The sequence below is a fragment of the Limulus polyphemus genome, unplaced genomic scaffold (assembly GCF_000517525.1).
Source record: "Limulus polyphemus unplaced genomic scaffold, Limulus_polyphemus-2.1.2 Scaffold2242, whole genome shotgun sequence".
Taxonomy (NCBI): domain Eukaryota; kingdom Metazoa; phylum Arthropoda; class Merostomata; order Xiphosura; family Limulidae; genus Limulus; species Limulus polyphemus.
The window spans coordinates 100407-114325 of NW_013667852.1; the positions used below are offsets into that span (position 1 = coordinate 100407).

The 13919-nt window shown below is 33.0% G+C and overlaps 1 protein-coding gene across 5 annotated transcripts in view; it reads right to left on the bottom strand.

Moving 5' to 3' along the window:
* The window catches only part of LOC111087511, an 88748-nt gene that overhangs the window by 60826 nt on the left and 14003 nt on the right, over positions 1-13919 (bottom strand). For 2 of the 5 annotated variants that reach the window (XM_022394377.1, XM_022394375.1), the window contains exon 1: positions 4611-5094. The exons of the other annotated variants lie outside the window; for them this stretch is intronic. The gene's annotated coding sequence lies outside the window, so the exon portion shown is untranslated. Of the gene's footprint in view, positions 1-4610; positions 5095-13919 lie in introns of those variants that run through there. 5 annotated transcript variants of the gene reach the window in all.

Consider the following 13919-nt stretch of genomic DNA (forward strand, 5'->3'; position numbering starts at 1 on the left):
ATTTACTTTACATTTATTTAACGTTCTAATTCTTTTTTTTTTAATGTGCGTTCTGTGTAAATTCTTTTATTTTTAAATAACTTGCTGATCATTCTAATTTCAATTATAGCTTTCAGAATACTGATTTCGTTTGATTTTCAACTTTACACAGAAAATTATGCGAAAACTTAAGCTTTACATATTCAGGCAGTAGATTTTCTAACTACCTGGTTTAAGTACATGCTTACAGTTTCGTTTGTTTTCTCTTGCTTTTATCATTTCCCCTTGTATTCATTCCATCTCGCACAAACAAAGCCAGTGCAGCTTGAGTTTTACCCAGAACCTTTACCAAAAAGAAATGTTTAATTAACTTGTTCTATGAAATATAAAGCATTTTTTGCTTATATTAGTTTACAACGATTAGGTGAGAGCTAGAGTTTCCAGATGTATCTGTTAACATTAGCCCAACAGGCCGATAATATTGTCCAAAGAAACCTTGCATGTAGTTTGGTGAAATGTTTGTTTCCGTGCACACCTTTATAGACCGTTATAGAGAAAGAACGCTTGACGTTATTTCATTTTCCCAGTTTTTTAATGATCGTGTTTTCTTCTCTTCACGATGCCTGGCACGTTTTGGTGATTATTGCGCTCGATCGCAATCTGTGGGTTGCGGGATAGAAACTTGACATCGAACATGCTCGGACGTTCAGCCATGAGGGCGTTATAACATGACAATCAATTTCACTATTCGCTAGTAATAGAATAGCCCAAGAGTTGGTGGTGGGTGTTGCCAGCAGTAATTGAAAACAACGGTGATGGTGTGGATTTAACTCTGAAACGTATTTGCACTTATTGGATAACAAGTCGGATTCATGATCAGCAGTTTCATGTAATGTTATTGTCACATGATATAAACTGTTTAGTGTAGATATTATTCATTAATGTATTTTGTGATTTAGTTTTGTTCATTACAAGAGAGTTAGAAGCAATTATTTTAAAGTAAATGTTACGACAAGTTTAGTTACGTAACTCGGTAAGAGTCGTACGTTGTGTTTGTAACTCATTGATGTCGAGATTATCGAAGGTTGCATGAAATTTATTGATGTCGAGGATATAGCGAGTTAAAGAATAAGTAATAAACATTTAAATAGTGTGAGATGAGCGGGAAAGTAAACAGACAGACAAAGACAGACAGACGAGAAGTAAAGTAAAGTTACGGGAAGGAATTCGGCAATAGAAAAGTTAAACGCAAAGTTAATCGTCGTAAGAGTGGAAGGCTTAACGGTTGATATATTAGAATGAGACTAACGGTGTTGAAAAAGATAAGAAAATAAGTTTATTTCGTCAGACAGAGTTCTCAAGTAATTGAACTAGCCTCAGTGGACTTTGACAAATAGAAAGACGATTCTCGAAAATACAAAGAGGGAAAAAGGAGCAGACGATTTTAGAAGAATAGGATACAACCGGGGTAACTCGACGATAAAGTAAGTGAACTATACTCGGATAGTTTGGCGATGGTAATAGAGAATAATAGTTCGGCTTCTCAACTGAAATTCTACAGCAATTTAATAGGTTATGTGGACTTTTGACAAGAAGAAAATAACTATTTACAATTAAAAGCAATACAACGTTAAAATTTTACACAATAAATAATTATTAAAAACAGGGACGTGCCCTAAAAGTCTCTACATATATTGAAATTGAAAATAACAACAAAGATATTATATTAAACAAGGAAACTGGTCCAGGTATGGAAATAACATAGTACTGGACAGATGTGTTTTAACTCTGAATAGTTTGAGTCTAGATGGCGTTTTAATATGCAAATGATTATGTGGGTATATAAGTCCTAGCCTAACTTTTGCAGTTACTCCTGAAGGTAGTGTTATACAAACACCGAAACATATGTGTAGTATTTTAAGCACGTCCCCCTGTTTTTAATAATTATTTATTGTATAGATTTTAAAGTTGTATTGCTTTTAATTGTAAATATATCTTTTACACAAGTGTTGTTTTTAAATTATTTAACAAGAGAAGTATATAGTGTTTATGATATGTCTATGATCTCTATAGTGTAAAGAATATGTTTTACATACGTTTAACTAGTTCCGAATATATATATGTTATTTTGAAAACAAGTGGAGTGAGTGCCGTTCGTTGATTTTTGAATTTATCGCCAACAAGTCACAGACACCTACTGTAGAAGAATCTTAAGCCCAACACCAACAACACAGTATATATTTATACAATTAAGAAGTATAAGTAAAAGCCTTTAATTCAGAATTGGCGAACATAACTTAACATTTGACAGTTATCCTTCATTAGATATACAGAGGTCAAGAATATTACGATAAACATGTCTAATGCTACTTATTAATAAATTCAAAATTTCGTTAAACAGGACCAGTGAATTATTTAAAACAGTCTTTGACAGATTAATAATAAGCCTGACCTTTGGTTAAATTTATACAATTTAGGAATAGATAAATTATTGCAAACATAAATAACAATGTAACAACATGATCAGCCAATTTACTTGTAAGATGATAAGCATTAGTGTTAAATAATTCAAAAATTAAATTTCAAGCTTTATTTTTACGGATAACGCCAAAGCTACATTCTGATTTATCTGATTGTATTGTATTTAATCCTTGACTTAATTTGTAAATCAATGGAAGAGAGTAATTGGTCGGAATATTGAAATTAAAACTTTTTGTAAACTTCTTTAAATTTAACCGAAATTAAGTATTTCTTTTACAAAACTCAAAGTTCGCACTTGATGAATGAATCTAGTTTCAACATCTATTCATCAGATTTTTCCATTTTTTCGATAAGGACACTGCTATTATAACTTTTATACGTTTTCTCTTGTGTGTGTGTGTGTGTGTGTTACCAGACTTTCTGATCAATGGCTCGATATGTTTCCCAAACTATGGTTATCGAAAATGTCAGTGAAATAACGTCAACCAATATCTTCAAAAAATAATTTTATTTAGTTGATCACTATTATTCATATCATTTGAAACTAACAGACACTTTATTTTTTATACGTTGATTTTGGTAAAAGATTTTTTAAAAATCACTCATAAGTAAAACAGCTCGAGTTCTAAACTGAATCGATTTACTAATGATTCCGTTTTATCAACTCTATTCTATTCCTATGGTAAGTTTTATACGGTAACGATATTGTTACTATTAACTGTCCGCTGTTTTACCATCTTCCCATAACTAGATCAAAGTACCTTTTAACAGTACCTTTATCAACTCTTTTTGATTCGTATGGTAAGTTTTATACGGTAACGATATTGTTACTATTAACTGTCCGCTGTTTTACCATCTTCCCATAACTAGATCAAAGTACCTTTTACCAGTACCTTTATCAACTCTATTTGATTCGTATGGTAAGTTTTATACGGTAACGATATTGTTACTATTAACTGTCCGCTGTTTTACCATCTTCCCATAACTAGATCAAATTATATTTTACCAGTTACAATAATTTTTCTCTTGAGAGCATAGAAGAGCATATATTGTACCAGGCAGTTTGTACGCAATTTTGGTTCCGACTATGAAGGTCAACGCAATATAGTTATAAATATATATATATGTTTATCTGAGACTTAACGACAAATTGTCAAAGTGCTCCATCACACTGCTTTGTAATATCATTGTTGGATGAGTATTTTATAAAATGAGGGGCACATTGAGCCCCAATATCAAAAAGTATTACAAATGGGAACTAAAAATAAGAGTGACAATAGCAACAACATCCAAAACGAAAATTAAAAAAAAGACGTAATCCTGACTTGGAATTTCTAATGAGAGTACGTGCTTACTACGTTATTCATAAAATCCATCAATCCGGATGCAGGCGAAAGCGACGAAGAAATTACTGAGAGTATTTTATTGATAAACTGGCTGAAGCTGTGCTTAAATATTTTAAAACTAGAAACACCTAAACCTACATTTTTCACGTGTATACATTATCAAACTTCTCGTCTTTATAATTATTGATAAACTGGCTGAAGCTGTGCTTAAATATTTTAAAACTAGAAACACCTAAACCTACATTTTTCACGTGTATACATTATCAAACTTCTCGTTTTTATAAACCTCAATATCAATATTATCTTTATAGTAACTGATTTCCAACTTTATTATATGAGTATTTTTATATTTTAAACTTTACTTATATATCTCTAATTTCATTACTTAAGGTAAGATTGAGGCGATTGGATATCAACTGGTGTCTTTATTAGTATACTAATAAAGTATAATTAATAATAATAATAATTTTAATAAATTAATAATAATTTACCATATAGAATATACCATAATCATATAGAATTTATTAAGTAAAGTCCTACATTCAATCTTTATGCTCCCGGAAGTGAGACTGATGCCTCAGCTTGTCAATGTATAACTACTTATATGTAAATGATCCTATAAAGATAACCATTTGTTATTATGTACCTTAATATTTTTTATATTCTATATGGTACAGTATGATTAGGGTGGAGAAGTTTGGTACAGTATGATTAGGGTATACTATATGATTCCTTGATTCTAATGATTAGTTAGTTATTTTTTATTAGTAGTAGATATTAATTATTGACTATCTTATATCCTACCTTCCGGCTGGTGTCTTCAGAGAGAATTTAGAAAGATCAGTATTTGTGGATTCAACCCTGGGTCTTCTTGATAGGAGAGCTGGAGTACTCTCCGCTCGTCTGGGATCTTCCCCACTAGGACAAGAATCAATATACTACGTGTATGCTGTTTGGAAATATCTTTTACTCACACAGTAATTCTATTATGTGATTATTTTGAAGTGGGATATTCAGGTTTTACTGACTTCTATTCCAAGTTGACTGAGTGTGTTATCAGTTAAATGGATGTAGAAAGCCTCTTTTGTCTTTATTTTTCTCATGTGTGTGTGATGAATTTCACATTATTTCGTATTATTCGACTTTGTTGTATGGTCTTTTTCCCTGGTATGATGAGATGTTGTTGATAGATCAGTATCACAGGGTCGTGTGTGGTTATTATGCTCTTGAATGTTTTGTTTCTATATTATATTTAGTTGTTTCTTTGTTTGTTATGAATTTCTCGCAAAGCTACACGCTAGCCGTCCCTAATTTAGCATGGTAAGACTAGAGAGAAGGCAGCTAGTCATCACCACCCACCGCCAACTCCTAGGTTACTCTTTTACCAACGAATAGTGGGATTGACCGTCACATTATAACGCCCCCACGACTGAAAGCATGTTTGGTGTGACGGGGATTCGAACACGCGACCCGCAGATTGCGAGTCGAGCGCCCTAACCACCTGGCCATTATATTTAGTGTCCATATTCACAAGTAACATTGTAAATGGTGTTTTTCTTTTCCACTGTGTCCAAGGAGGTTTGATGAGTATTAATTGAGACTGTTCAGTATTTGTGGTTTGTGAATACTCTTAGACTATGTTGTTTGCATATCCTCTGTATGTTTTCAAAACGACCTTTGACATACGTAATATGGTTATGTGTCTTATAATATCTTCCTGCTTATTGGTTGTGAATTTTTCTTCCTTTTCTTCTTTATCAAGTGTTCACATCCATTGTCGAAGAAGGCTGCAATGATGTATTTTCTTCCTTCTTCTTAATATCTTCCGTGTTACAAATCCTCTTCAGTCTGGAAACTAGGTAGTTTATGATGCCTATTTTTTTAAATATTTTTAAGGTTAGTTTATTAATAGTCGAATTATTTTTCAATAATTATAGGTTTATTATGGTACATGAGTAACTATCACGTCTTGGAATGTTAGGTTGTTATCTTTTTTTATCTTCTGTTGTGAATTGTAACACTATATGTTGTCTGTTCAGATGGATCATGTATTCTAGAATATTGTCTGTTCAGATGGATCTTGTATTCTAGAATATTGTCTGTTCAGGTTGATAATGTTTTCTGGAATATTGTCTGCTCAGATAGATCATGTTTTTTTAGAATATTGTCTGTTCAGATGGATCATGTTTTCTAGAATTTTGTCTGCTCAGATGGATCATGTTTTCTAGAATATTGTCTGTTCAGATGGATCATGTATTCTAGAATATTGTCTGCTCAGATGGATCTTGTATTCTAGAATATTGTCTGTTCAGGTGGATCATGTTTTCTAGAATATTGTCTGTAATATGTGGCTATATTATAAATGCATTGTCAACATATTTCAATCAAATCCTGGAAGGCACTATTTTTTAAATGTTTCATGTTAAGATTTCTGAGTATTGGTGATAGAGGTGAGTTAACAACAAGAAGACCTAGTCATGGTCTCAGTCTTATCACCTATCAAGAGGACACAGGATCGAACCCGACTCCTTTGACAAGAAACAATTTCTCAAGACTCCTCTGAAGACGGCAGCAGATTAACAGCTGAAAAGTAGGATATGAACTAATTAGTAATGAATATCTAGGAATAAACATAGTAACTAATCAATATTTATATTTCGGTGATTATATAGGCTATGAACGATCTATTTTCAGTATCGAACAACAACAACAAAATAATTGTCCAATTTTCTCGCAAAGTTTCCTAGTTTTATATTAATTTAAACATTAGTGTAATTGCTTATCAGCTACATAACCAGAAATGATGTTTTAAGCCTTTCAACCTTAAAAGTTTTATTAACGTTATTCGTTTTACTTAACCTCGTGACATTCATGTTCTGCCTGCTGTAATGTAATAGATTTAGCGAAATTTCTCTAAGATTAGAGGGTAAACACTTTATGCTAAACTTGAATAATAGATTCATTTAGAGCTTATTCTAAATTAGGTACAGTGTTATAGAATATAATTGTTATATAACTTGAATACCATATTGCAACACAGACTAAATACCATTTAATATCAACAACAAATGTTTACGAACGCAAAGCATAAAGCATATTAATGACAAAAATTAATTAAACAATATCTGAGAATACCGATGATGAAACACTTTCGGTATTTTCTAACGAGGAAAGATTATTAATTCAAACTGCTAGTTTAGCTTGTAACAATTTTTCGATGAAAGTATGACATTGATAACAAAAGGGCCTTTTAAGATGCAATGATAAATTATGTTAATATATGAAAGAAAGTGTCTTTATATTAAAACTGAAAGGCTTAGGCTAACATATCTACGTTTTATTACACAAATATTACACTTTTCTTGTTTTATTGGCTATTTACACATTTTAAAGCTCCGCTTTCGTTTCGAATTTTGATTGTTTATCAGACAACAATTTGGATTGTTAGTGACATGCGCACGAGACCAAATATATACAGCAATCTAAGGGAGGATCCCCGAAACTTTCTCAACAGAAGCCCTTCCACAATGAATCTACAGTATTGAGTACCTTAACAATATCGTGTATTTTTATGTATTTGCTACAGCCACCATGATACTTTCCTGCAACGTCCAGTTTGGGCACCCCTGATTTAAGGTAACGCATACTATCTGCTTAACACAATAAATTTTGCTTTAAAATGCAACGGTTCGTAGTTTTGTGATAATTTACTAAATACCTTAATATATGTACGTGTTACAAAATTCAAACATTTTCAACAAACTTGTTTTTAATTCACTCACTGAATGAATATATACTTATATTTATAATAATAATCTAACTGACCAGTATGTTAAGTTAACAAACTTGAATAATGCGTATAACGACTACGCTGGCCATATGCCTATGATGTTATATCGCAATAAGACTTGACTGTTAATAGTTTTAATGACGTCATTCATTACCAGCCCAATACTGGTTTCCATCGTATGTAATCATTCAGCTGAGTATTGTGTACAACGCCTAAGCAAGTCAACTATGATTCGTTTCAGATAAATTTGCATGTTTATTAAATCACAATAACATTGAAAATAGTTTTAATCACACTTTTTCATTACCGGACAAATTAGTGTTTTTTTGGAATATTTGGTAAAACATTACGAAGTCCGATCCACGTAAGGATAATGAATTAGTCTATTTCTTCAATAACGATTTATACAGGCTACAGGCTAGGTTCATTACTAGGGCTAACTTTACAAGCAAGGTTTCAAAAGAAATTCCTAAGCTAATTGTCCTTAACTTACAAATAAACCTACTTGTACTAATTTTCTACTTACTACAGGAAGCTATAACATTCTGCAAAGGCCTAAATTTTCATGAAATTTCTAAATTTCACCAGTCATTACTAATGTAAAACTCTCCTTCTAGTGAGCAAAAATACTAAAATGATACAAATACAGCCTACAATACTACCACTTTCTTGAATTGTGAAGTCCCTTGAACAATATTAATGGCCCGGCATGGCACGGTGGTTAGGTCGCTCGACTCGCAATCAGAGGGTCGCGGGTTCGAATCCCAGTCCCACCAAACATGCTCGCCCTTTCAGCCGTGGGGGCGTTATAATGTTACGGTCAATCCCACTATTCATTGGTAAAAGAGTAGCCCAAGAGTTGGCGGTGGGGGGTGATGACTAGCTGCCTTCCCTCTAGTCTTACACTGCTAAATTAGGGACGGCTAGCGCAGATAGCCCTCGTGTAGCTTTGCGCGAAATTCAAAAACAAACAAACAAACATAAACAATATTAATACACAAATATACCAGTACACTGAAATTAGAATTCCATAATTAGCAATAAAGCCATTATTTAGAATTTAAAAAAAATTAATATTCACAATTAGACATTACAATGACTATATTATTAATCAAATATGCTAAGCAAAGTGTAATAAAAATTCCGACTAACAAAACAAAATTTTAATAATTTCTTATTTTACTGTGTCTAAACTATCCAGTCTCCAAGTTGTTTTGGTGTTTTTCTCTTCTTATGCTCATTGTACGTAGATGGGACGAAATCTTTCCCTTATCGACATTTGCTGTCCTGTCACTGGTTGTTGATCTTCTGGAAGTGGTCTCAAGAGGAACCCTCGTTGTCTTTCACTGACAAATTCTTCACTCAAATTACTCATTTGGTCATTCCCTTACTGACATACTTCCAAAGAATATCATGGTGGATGACCTTCGATTTGGACTACTTGTTCTTATGGATTCTGTAAACCATGGCATTGATTCTTTACAGTTCAGCATATGGTCCTTCTCAACACTTGCTTAACTTTGAAGTTTGTCCTTTCTTGCCGTGGGGATTGTACAACCACACCATGTTATCTCGATGAAATCTAGTCTTATCAAGATTAACATTATAACAACTTTTCATTTTGTACATAGCTGATTTAAGTCTTTCCATGTAAAGTCATGTATGACATCAATGGTGTTTCTTAATATCTATGCATATTCTGTGCAAGACTTTGCTACGTGATTATCTTCAGAATGTGAATACATAAGTTTCAATTGCACTTTGAGTTTTCTCTTAAACGTCATTGATGATGGTATGTTTCATGTGGCTTCATATACTGCTGTTTGATGACTCATCAGTAGCAGTAGAAATGCTTTATTTCACGTTTTATGAATTTTATCCACAAATATCTCCAATTGATTTAAAAGTGCATGGTTGTATCACTCCACCATTCCATCAGAAAATGGATGAAGGTATATTATCCTGTCATTTTAATTCCAGGGATTTGACACATTTTCACAAACAAGCCTGGTTCATAGTTTCATCCCTGATCTAAGTGAAGTTCCACAGTCACCAAACTCTTGAAAATATACATTGCTTTCTCTGACATCCTTTGAGAGGAGTTTATATTTCTTACATGCACTTGAAACACTTATTGTCTTGTAGTTTATTTCCTCCATTTATTGTATCTAGTTGTCTAATTTATCCTTTCAGTTTTTTTTAGACTATCGCCAGGGGGAAGTTAATGTTTCAATAGTACTTGATCTGATTATCCCATAACTTCTAGTTGATGTTTCAATAGTACTTAATCTGATTATCCCATAACTTCTAGTTGATGTTTCAATAGTACTTGATCTGATGATCCCATAACTTGTAGGTTGCCTTTAGTTGTTTATCTAAGACTTCAATGAATTCAAGTTCCATCATCAACTGGAGAGTTACATTCAAAAATGTACAGCTATTTTGCTTCAGCCAATTCGCATATCCTAGTCTGTTATAGCATCCATAAATTGGTCATATGGAAATGAATCCATCATTTCTCGTGAAGCATCCAGGTAACATAACTGAGCAAGTCTTTCCAAACCTTCTGCAAGTTCGGCTAATGCCTCTTCTTTCCTCTGCACTCTGCTTCTGAACTTTGCTTTCGATACTTCCCTCTGGCGTATAACTCCATAACTGTTGGATAAAGCAGCTATTAATACTTTACAGTAGTTACTGCTCTCAGCTTGACGTTTGCTTAATGTCGTTGAAGCTGGTTATTTTAAATGAACAACAAGATGAATAGTTAGCTATTCACTCATTCACACTGAGCCTAACATGCTTCCCAAAGTATCTTCCCATCCTAGTCCATTGGTTTTTCGATTGAACGATGTTGTTGAACTGTTCAGGATAAATCCTGGGAATGTGTTTGGTTGTGACATAATGGAGTAGTCCGGGAATTTTCTGTAGTTATAGATGACACAGAAATTGTGGTAATAGATGTAGACTAAATAGTGTCTTCTATTTCATAATTTATAGTAAACTGGGTTTAAGGTTAAAATTCTTGAAAGAAAGAAGGGTGGCTCGGCTGGTTTCATATTTACATTTACCAGTTCATTTTCCAAATGTTTTATTCTCTCATATGTCCTTTTTGCCCAACTGACTTCTTTTTGTGCATGACAGCCTTTCTATACTTTATTGATGTCTTTCTGTACTTTTTCAATCTTGTGGCTGTAATCCCTCTGTACATCTCCAATAACTTCGTTGGTATTTCTTCATTCAGATTTATTTTTATTTTTATATCTTCTTTAAACATTACATCTCTTTATTTAAACTCCTCTCTTAAATTCATGTCTCTTACTTCTTGATCTTCTTTTAATTTTCTATATATTTATTCTTGGTGTCATTTTAATCTTCTGTCTTGTTTTTTATTTGATTTGATTGTTTGTCAAGCACAAAGTACAAAATGGAATATCTGTGATATGCCCACCACGGGTATGGAAACCTGATTTTTAGTGTCGTAAGCCTACAGATTACCGTTGAGCCACTGGGGGCGTCCAATATGTTTTGTCTCTTTCTTTCTTTTCTTCATTTATCTTTCTGTTCTTCTAATTTTCCGCCTCTTTCTTCTTGTTCTTTTAATTTTCTGCTTTTTTATTCTTGATTATTTTTTAATGCTCTGTCTCTTTCTGCTTGATCATCTTTCCACTGTTTCATTATCTACAGCAAATTGTCGATCTCGCTTCGTGCTCGTGTTGTCATCTAGAAGTTTAGTCAAAGATCTAGTAACAGTGTTATAACGTGCTATATCGTTAGGCTGTCTCGTTTGTATTATTTGATAAAAATAATGCAAAAAATAATCCAGTCCACGAAACGAAAAAGAATGAATTTACTTCTCTAATAATGTTTTATACAGGCTACGGTCACTGGTAAGTGAAACTTCACAACTGACGTTTCAACAGAAATTCCGAAACTAATGTACGCCTAACTCACAAATAAACTTATTGAAGAATTTCTCCACTAATACATCGTCTGACTGACTCACTTACTGTCTTACTAAATGAATTACAGGCAAACCGACTCACTAGCTCTCTCTGTCTGACTCACTAACTGACGCTGAACTGATTACTCAACTCTAACTCACACAGTAAGACATTTCTATATAATATTAGTTTTCTACATACTACGGGAAGCTTCGAGATTCTACACAGGCATAAACTTTTGTGAAATTTCCAGACTTTACCAATCATTAAATATTTAAAAAGCTCCCTCTAGTGAACAAAAATATAATAATAATAATAAAAAACAAAACAAATACATAGCTGAGAACAGTATAAAACCGTTTAAACTGAATAATATGTACAACCCTTAAGCTGGTCAAGTATGATCCATTTCAGAGAGATATGCGTGTGAAATTACGTTACGATAATATTAATAATAACTTTGGTCGTGCCTTTCACTACCGACTCAATACGGGTTTACAACGTATACAGCCATTTCAACTAAGTTTGATTAAAAACCGACATCAAAGCAGACTTTATTAAGAAGAATTTTCAATTATACTTTGATGTACGCGTTTCAATTAAAAATACGATATTATAATTTAGCCAGCGTGGTGAACTCTTATTGTGAAAAAAGTTTTATCTGATTGACTTGGAATTTTCAAAATAAAAAAAAAAATCACCACTGTAACTGTTGCTCCTGACTAGTCAATTGCCACATGATGTTTAGATGTAAATTGTTTATGTCATTAGCTGGTTAAAATACATTACTCAACAATTATAGACTCGTTCACTCTAATAACTTCCAGTTGGAGTGGTTTTGTGGTGTTTTGGACTTGTTTAGTCGGTTTTGAAATGCTGGAAAACAGTCACTTACTAAAGATTTTCCGATGAAATACAGTAATTTAACAATTTGCTACTCCATTGTCTTTAACTCTTAATGTTATATTAAACATTAAACATTTTAATGTTCATATCACTGCTAACTAACACACAGGTTTTTAATTTTCCTTATTTGTTTAATTTATACCTGTTTCAAGAAATACAATGTTCAAACAGCCGTGTTCAGAATTCCCTGGGGGATGAGGGGGGTTCACAACAGATGGTCAAATTTACCTAGTTTTGAGGCATGCAAGTGCTGATGGGGTATGTTTGACTAAATAGAGATTTCATGTTGTGTTTTATTAAAGGAAAATATTCACATTTTAACCGTTTTGTGGGGGTCAAAGTTCACAAGCCACGATCTCTTACATAGAGCCATTCAACACGGTATTACGTTTGTTTGTTTGTTTTTGAATTTCGCGCAAAGCTACACGAGGGCTATCTGCGCTAGCCGTCCCTAATTTAGCAGTGTAAGACTAGAGGGAAGGCAGCTAGTCATCACCACCCACCGCCAATCTTGGGCTACTCTTTTACCAACGAATAGTGGGATTAATCGTCACATTATGACGCGGTATTACGTATTTGATGTCAAGTTATCAACTCATTTTACTCATCTAAAAATTTGCTACTCCATTGTTTTTAACTCTATTTTTTGGGGGGGGGGGCAAGTAAATAAACTTAGGGACTCCCCTCATAGTTAAAAATTATGCACTAGTAAGCTTTAGAATCAAAATTGCATATACCCGGTCATTCCATTAACGACATTGAAACATGATTCAAAACTAAAGCAGATAGAGAAACAAAAGAAGTTTATTGGATTGCTAATCTAAACACTGTTCAACCTTTCAGAATTAATATAGAACCTGGAATCAGTGATTTCCGTTCATTGGTTTCATCTCTGTCAGAACAATAATTTTTATTCTTTGCTTATTTGTTTCGTGTAATGTGAATGCTGAATTTCCTAAAACTTACAATTTATTTAAGATAAATTTCGATACCTGTTTTTTTAAATTGATTAGCATAAGATATCTTTTTCAGTCAGTCTCCAGGTGTCACCTTTAATTTACTTAAACACTTAAGTATAGTTTAAAACATACATATATTTAGCCATTCTAAAGTAAAATATCCCTAACACCTTTTCACATACACTCTCGCTATCTGCTACACTGTACCGGAAATTAGACGCTTAAAACAGTACATAAAGAAATAGACTAAACATTTCCTGGAAAACAGGGTGACCTTCATGACGTCACTAATCTCCCTTTATATATATCACTAATTCGATTATACCGCCATTGCCAGGTTGCCCCTGAAGAAGAAAGTTCCATCTTTCGAAAGCGCTCGGGTAACAGGGTTTTTATTCATTCGCATATACAAAATGTTCTTTAAATATAGCAATTATACTTCTGAGTCATTCTACTAATAAAACACTTTATCAAAAGATTTAAAACTAAATTATGATAAATTTTAACGAAATGGGAT